The 7,418-nt window shown below is 36.2% G+C and overlaps 1 long non-coding RNA gene across 34 annotated transcripts; it reads left to right on the top strand.

Moving 5' to 3' along the window:
• Positions 1-402: 402 nt before the first annotated feature.
• On the top strand, positions 403-7,027 carry LOC113283486. Of its 34 annotated transcripts, none has more exons than XR_003327477.1 (15): positions 403-795; positions 904-981; positions 1,101-1,239; positions 1,316-1,535; positions 1,753-1,870; positions 1,990-2,255; positions 2,334-2,754; positions 2,827-3,075; positions 3,216-3,343; positions 3,439-3,480; positions 3,602-4,269; positions 4,431-4,590; positions 4,768-4,929; positions 5,632-5,727; positions 6,104-7,027. It is a non-coding gene; the product is annotated as an uncharacterized LOC113283486 (long non-coding RNA). The 34 variants fall into 34 exon arrangements; XR_003327482.1 differs by having other exon boundaries at positions 1,316-1,870; positions 1,990-2,020; positions 2,182-2,255; XR_003327491.1 differs by having other exon boundaries at positions 1,316-2,255; positions 3,602-3,636; positions 3,718-3,765; positions 4,186-4,269.
• Positions 7,028-7,418: the final 391 nt, after the last annotated feature.

Genomic DNA, 7,418 nt, shown 5'->3' with positions numbered 1-7,418 from the left:
TTATTTTTAGTAATTTAAATATTTTATTGAAACTAAAAATAGTTATTTAACATATTGTAATTAATTTTAGTTAAACAAAAAGTTACTAAAATAGCTTAACATTGTCAAAGTGAATGTCAAGTTTTTGACATTCATCTCGATAATATCTAACAAAAACTAAACCATGTCATCTTCACATTAATATATGAAGTTGGGTTGGAAAAGGATTTTAGGAAAAATGAATGTCTCTTCATCAAGGAAATATGGTGGTGATGTCGTGGATAAAGACCACCGTTGGATTTGGAGAGTAATTCGTGACCGTCAGATTTTTTTTTTCTTTTCTAATCGAAAGTTGTTCTGGGACTTGGTTAGAGTGATTCGGTTCAGTGGATTCTATTTCTCAATGACGACCATCAGGCTAACCCTAGGCTCTTTTGTTTTTGATTTGTTGTTGTTTGGTTTCTCCTCACCTTCTTCTCTAACAGCATAATCCTATATAAACCCAAAATAAAAATAAAAATTTTTAATAAGAAATTCGATCTCTTTGCTGTTTGCGCATTCTTGAGTAGCTTGAAGTAAGTGTTAAGGGGTCACTAGGGTAGAGAATTAGGTCATTCAGCTGGGTTGATTATACTGAAGTCTCATTGCTGCTGCCGAGTTTTGCTACAGTTTCTTTCAAAAGTGATTTAGCTTAATCCGGAGCTAAATTCATACAGCTTGCCAGGTATTTATCATTGATTGTATGCAAACCTACAATCCATCAGCTGATGTGTACCAGAACCTCTAAGAGCGGCCAATGAATAAGATGAAAAGCAGGTAATTGCTAAAACCATCCTACTGCAATATATATATCATGTAAATCTCTGAGATTTGTAATCTTGGGCTTCGTTGATCCCTGACTACAGTTTATTGATATTTTATCAGGGGATTTAATTTGTAAGACGCTAAGTAGAATCAGAAAGAAGATGATGATGAAGAGGAATAAAAGAAGAACTGAAAAAGGTATACATATATAAACCCAAAAATTATATTCTTTGGTTCTTTGCTTTTAGTTTATTCGTTATTTATTTTTTGGGTTGATTTTTGATTTTGATTATGGGTTTGTTAGTTGGTGTTTACAGGTTTTTGGTTGGTATGAGTTGTAGTGTAATTTATCACCAAGAATGCGACCCTCACAAACGAAAAGGAAGGTGATGATTATCCTATCAGAGCGATGAAGTTTCCATATCTCCCTTCGTCCATGTTGCTGTGCAGTGTAAGGTTGCCTTTGACCTTCCCAAGCTGGTGGAAGGGCTTAAGCGTCTGTCAAACTCTGATCTTATGGTGGTTTGTACAGTTGAGGACTCGGGCGAGCACATTGTTGCAGGTGCTGGAGAACTCCATCTTGAAATCTGTTTGCAGACTTGCATGAGGACGATTTCATGGGAGGTGCGCGAATTGTGAAGTATGACCCTGCTGTTTCATTCTGTGAGACTGTCCTAGAAAGATCATCTTGCAAAGAAGATCTGGTGCTTCGGCCCCAACGCCACTGGTCAAACCTCGGTTGCACAACCAAAGTAAGGTTTAATCATCTGTGGTTAATTGTAGCGATAGAAAAATATATAAGGTTAATATCAAAACTTAAAAAGTCATCTTTCTATGGTTGCAATCGACATGGAACCCCAACCCATCGTTCTTGCTTAGATTGACCTTAATCGACAATTCTATTATTGTTTACTATAAGAGTTGTACTTGAACTAGGGTGTTTACCTCAAAGTATTGTTATTCTACCAGACTCTTGCTGCAGACAGGATGTTAACAAAACGTCATTTTTGTTGGCCAAAATTATGTGGGTAATTCTATGAACAATAGTCTGTCACCTGCTATAAATTCTTCCGATGCACAACTTAAGGTTTTGTTAATTCTGTATCTTCTTCGTGATTAATTTGTTTTTGATATAACTTTCTTCTATGTTACTGATAATTTTTGTTATTTGACGTTAATTGATATGAACTTGCCGCAATATTTAAGAAGATTGGAGACAAGCAGACCTGCACTACTGGTTTGTATGGATTATACCGAATTACTCAACTATACCCCATCGTACACTACATGAGTTACACTGGGTCATCACTGGCAGGCTGCTGGTTTAAGCTTTTTTTTTTTATCTTTTTGATCATTGGAATTTTGTAGCTTAATTCTCACTTTTTGAGACCATGCCAGGTTTTGATATAATTTCCCAACTTCAGAATGCGAGCAATGCATTCCGAACAAACATAGAAGAAGGGTTAGCTGAGGTATGCATAATTTTTTTGTGGTTATCTTTGTTTTCTGGCATTTCAAAGAGTATTGTTGTCCTAATTGTCATCTTGCAGATAGAAAAGAATGCTGCTGCGGAAAAACACTTTCAAGTGTACCAATGTCAATGCCTCCTCCAGTTGCCTTAAATCTTATTAGTTTTGATTAAATTCAATTCAATGAAGCACTGGACATAGGTAAGAGCTGTGATTAAATTCAATTCAATTGGTATGATGGAGAATGTGCCTGTGATAGCTATTGATGATTCTGTGGTCGAATGGATTAAACGAGTCTGTGGAGCTGTTTTATGCCGAGAGTTCAGTGAAGAATAATTGTTTGCTGCTCGACTTTGGTGTGAGGTATTGATGACGGTAACTGGTGGCTGATAGAGAAAACTCATAACGGAGTTCATTGATGACTTTGTTTGCTGACGGAGTTTGATTTTACTACCACTATTATTTGAACGGGAGATGATCTCAATGCTATAATTGGTGCAAGGTGAGGTATCTTCATTGTGTTTTACTCTAAGAATGTTTCCATCCTAATCATTGATCTCCTTGAATCACACAGGACGCAAGACATCAGTATTTGATGCGACCAATATGTTAAGAGACCCGCATAACAAAGTAATTCATATCGTCTCACATGCTTTAAGAACTTAATGATGTACATATTGTACTATGTTCGATGATTTTTACATAACAACAAGGAAAGACGTCCATGTGCAAGGAAATAAACGTTGGGTTGGTTGAGAGCAAGGGATGTTTTAATCTGACTTGCAATGGATTCCACCAAAAAATCTATGCAGAAAGAGAGCTGGTACGTTAGTCATTCTCTGCAACTTTTTCAGGATTGGAAATCCCTGTTTGTGTATCAAACAATTATTTTTGTTTGTGAATTTTGGAATAGTAACAGGTTTATTGTATGGATTAAATAATTAGCTTTGTTTAAACGTGTAGATACGACAAGGAGTTGTTGAAATATGTCCAGAGCAATCTTTTCTAACTAAAGGAAAGACATGTAATTTTATAGTCTTGGGTGTTTATAACGACACCAAAATTTTGCTGCGGAGTGTTCACACATGTAGGTGCGCAATAGTAATGCTTTTTTTGTTATTTTTATTTAGATTATTACTTCAAAGTACTTATTTATTTTTAAAGATATTTTTTCTTTCAAATTCAGGTGCATGGCGAGATCAATGCTATGGATGGTGTATAACATGAGGTGCGTGAATATTCTAATTGGGAACTGTGTGTGTCTCTGGATGTAGCAAAATCAATATGTAGGATAAAAGACACGATCCATTTATTGGACCAAAAGTGAAATTCCATTTTTTTGCTGACAGGTGTTGACGCAAACTGCTGTTCCTAGCTGAACTGGGTTAGCATTCGTACATCTGTGTTTATTTGCATCGAAAAACATATCATGTTAGATGTATTAACGCTAACCAAATCAATCTAGGAAAACTAATATTATGATGTTGCTCGGCCATCTTCAACTTCAAGTAAGGTACATTCATGTTTTTTATGTGGCAGTCATGACAAGCTATCAAACTTTAAGTTTTTCAGGACATTATGCTACTAATATCGATATGATTGAATGGGTGGATAATAGAACTCACATCTACAGATGATGAGCTTGCAACTGATGCTCATAGTTCATGGTTTCAATCGAGAATAGATTGGAGTTGATATTCATGGTTTGTGTTGAAATATAAGAATTGGGTTTTGATGAGTTGGTGAACTGAAGCAAGGATTGGTTTCTGGGTTTTGTTGATTTAGATGAATGCCTAGGATTTTCAGTTCAAGCTTTTTGGTGGAGATGATGTTGGGTGAATAATTACAGCTGCAGTTGATGTCTTGATTCTGGTGGATTATAACATATAAGTGTCATTGATTGATGGGTTCTGCTTGCTTATGTTAAATTCAGGAATGGTGATTTGAAATAGGCAGTTGTGGTTCTGCTGAGGATTGTTGGTCCTGAGCTGCAGCTTTGCTCTTCATTGAAAAAAATGTAAGGACTCCAAACTGTGATTATGTTTTCGGAATTTGGACTTATGCACATTATATTGATAAGTAGGTTCCAGTTGGGACCGGAGTTGCAGATTGTGGTCTGCACCTGTTTCAATCATTTCTTATTCATTATTTGGTTTGTTGATTTGATTTTGAATGCAGATTTCATTGTTTTGGCATCTTTCATTCCGTTTTCTGTTGAATTTTCCTCTTCGCTCTCGTTCGAGTTTGATTTCGTCTTGATATTTTTCTTTATCTGATGTTTGGGTGTTCTGATTACAAAATATGTACACAATGAATCTAATCTCAGCTTAGAACCACGGTAAGGTTACTACTGTTTTCTACTTTACTACTGTTTTCTCATTATGGCAAATTCACTATTTGGTAGTTCATGAAGTATGGGTTTTTATCTTGGTTTGGTTTCTCGCTGGGGTTTTAGCCTTTTAGGTAGTTATTTGAGCTTTGAAGGCAAGGAAAAGTGTTTTTTTTGTGGTTACAGGATATGAGTACTTATCGACCGCAATCATATCTTAGGGGAGCTGCAATCCATGTGAATTTTTAAAAGAAGAACTCTGCTACAGTAGTTGTGTTGGGAATATCTTTAACGGCACTGACGTTGGAATGATAAAAAAACATCATCAGTATGATTCTATATGACACGGTAACTCAATCTCCTAAATCAGTAGATCTCTCTATTTATGCTTTTCTTTTCCTTTGTGCCACTACATGTAGACAATTGACACCTGAACGACCTGAGTCTTAATGTGTGCTATCTCAGACGAAATTATCTAAAGGCAAATGATTTCCACCGCAAGTTTAATGTATTAAAACTCATAATAGCATAACCTTTTGCAATAAACTTAAATCTGTTCGTGGTGATCTCCCCAAAGCTCCACTGAAATGAACCTGTTCATTCTAAACATAATTGACATTCAAACCAATGCTGCTAAAAACATTTAAAGTAAATTTACATAGTAAGAACTCAGGATAGTATCACTGCCTTAGTCAAGGATAATAATAGGTGTGGGAAAGTTTATAGATAGAGAAGAGGAAATTTCAATATCTAAATCTGTTGCATGCTAACCGATGACATAAGAGAATCACACAGAGAAGAAGAAGGTAACAATTCTAAATATAGGATATAGAAAGATACTTCAGCTACTACGGTGTTTGAGCATCGAATTATCCGGGATATTGTGTTTGCTTTTCTCTTTCCGAAAAAGTTTTTTTTTTCTTTTCTTTTTTTTTAATAAGCAGGTTTCACATTCTTAGAATACTACGAACTCAGCAATCAGATTGGAAATATATTGTTGATTCAGAATACCATGTATGTCATCTAATCCCCTTATTCATGTTGATTCAGAGAAGCTTGACAAATGTGCAAGTTACAAAGAGGCCTAACTGGAAGGAGTGTCAGAATTCATAACTGACAATCGTGGGCTTGAGGTCTATGTTTATGGTGATTATAATTTTCGTCCTTCGTTAGTTTAAGGTTTTGGATTTCAAGTTCATGTCTTTTCAGATTGTAAATTTATGATTCAGAAGTGCTAATTGGCTATCTTCTAATTTTATACTATATTTCTTTAGTACTGTTAAGCTCTGTTCCTCGTTCTGATTAACGTCTCATCATGTTTTTCATTCTCTTAAAGTATTGCTTTGGGAAATCCTTTGTTTAACGGTGGAACATGTACTTCCCATCTAGGAAGCTATTCTCTGCTGAACTTAATACTTGAAAAGGATCATTTGTTTTCTTCATTGGTTTAAAGTTGAAATTGTGTGCTTTCTTTGTAATGTGTATGTTTATTTCAGCTAAATTTCTTGGGTCTGCTTCGCAGGATTGAATTGTGGGACTTTTTCGTTCGTTTCAATTAAGCCTGTGCCATTGAAAATAATTTTGAGCCCTATGGTAAGGTATCGCATGTTATAATTCTTAGGTAAGTTGGTTCCATATATCTCGCTACTGGATAGTTGATTTGTTCATTTGTAGTTTATAGTAAGATGTTGGCAGGGTGTCTCTGTTGAATGTGACCTCAGTATGAAAGCTAGCAAGGTGGTAGCGATGATATTCTTAGAAGAGGAAGGGAATATAGTTGATCTAGAAGTAGAAGTCCAGTGCATCGAAGAAATAGACCGAGTCCGGATAATGGAGTGGAAAACAGTCAAGTTTATGACAGATAAGGGACCATCGAGCAACAAGGATTGAAGCCCTGACCATGAGTGATACTGCTCGATCACCAGTGATTGTTCACCAATTCGTCGCTCACCTGTTCGTCATGCCCGTTCCCCTGCTGGTAGTTCAAACGTTCATCGATCCCCAGCTGGATGCTCATCCGTTTTCTGTTCAGCTTATACTCGCTCATTTATTCCCCATTCTCCAGATGACCGTTCATTTGTTGGCCGTTCTCCAAATTCCTTTTACCATTTCGTCGTGCTCTTGATGCTGCTCACCTGTTTGGACATGGTGTTTACGTTTTGAAGTAAATTACTGAAATTGGTGTTTTTTTTAATGGCTGAAACTTAATACGACAGAAAGACTTGATTCTGCCAGGCAGTTGTGAATCCTAAATATTGGGGTCCTTTTCAATAACATTGATGATACTTTCCCTATAGACTTTTTTGTTTATAATATTCTACTAGGTTTATGGCTCATGGAACGTACGATGCGCAACAGTTTAATTAATTGTATACAGTCTCATGGAACAATACAGAGTTGGTACAAACTTTTTGGTGTATAAAATTCAATGAACAATACGATCTTATTAAATTTAATCGGTACCTGCGGTCTTGATGTTTTATGGGTCGGGTCAAATTAATCGCCTCATTCATTATCGGACGATTAAATTTTATGCGTATATACTGACCGGTTGACCAAATATGATCCGGCTATTCTGATCCAATTAATTAAACACTCTATCGTGACCCGAATAACTAAATATGCTCTCGGCTATTATAGACAGGATCAACTAATACACTAACTTAAATGTGGGCACTATATCTGCCTCTAAATCTCTTGACTGTCGGGGCCGTAGGACCCGGCACCCTCCGTCTATTATGATCCAACTAATTAAACACGTTACAGTGTCCCGACTAACCACCACACTATAATATGACACAACCAACTAAATATTGGGACTGTTCTGCTATGATCCG

Source organism: Papaver somniferum, chromosome 5 (genome assembly GCF_003573695.1).
Source record: "Papaver somniferum cultivar HN1 chromosome 5, ASM357369v1, whole genome shotgun sequence".
NCBI lineage: Eukaryota > Viridiplantae > Streptophyta > Magnoliopsida > Ranunculales > Papaveraceae > Papaver > Papaver somniferum.
This window is presented reverse-complemented; position numbering and strand designations above follow the sequence as displayed.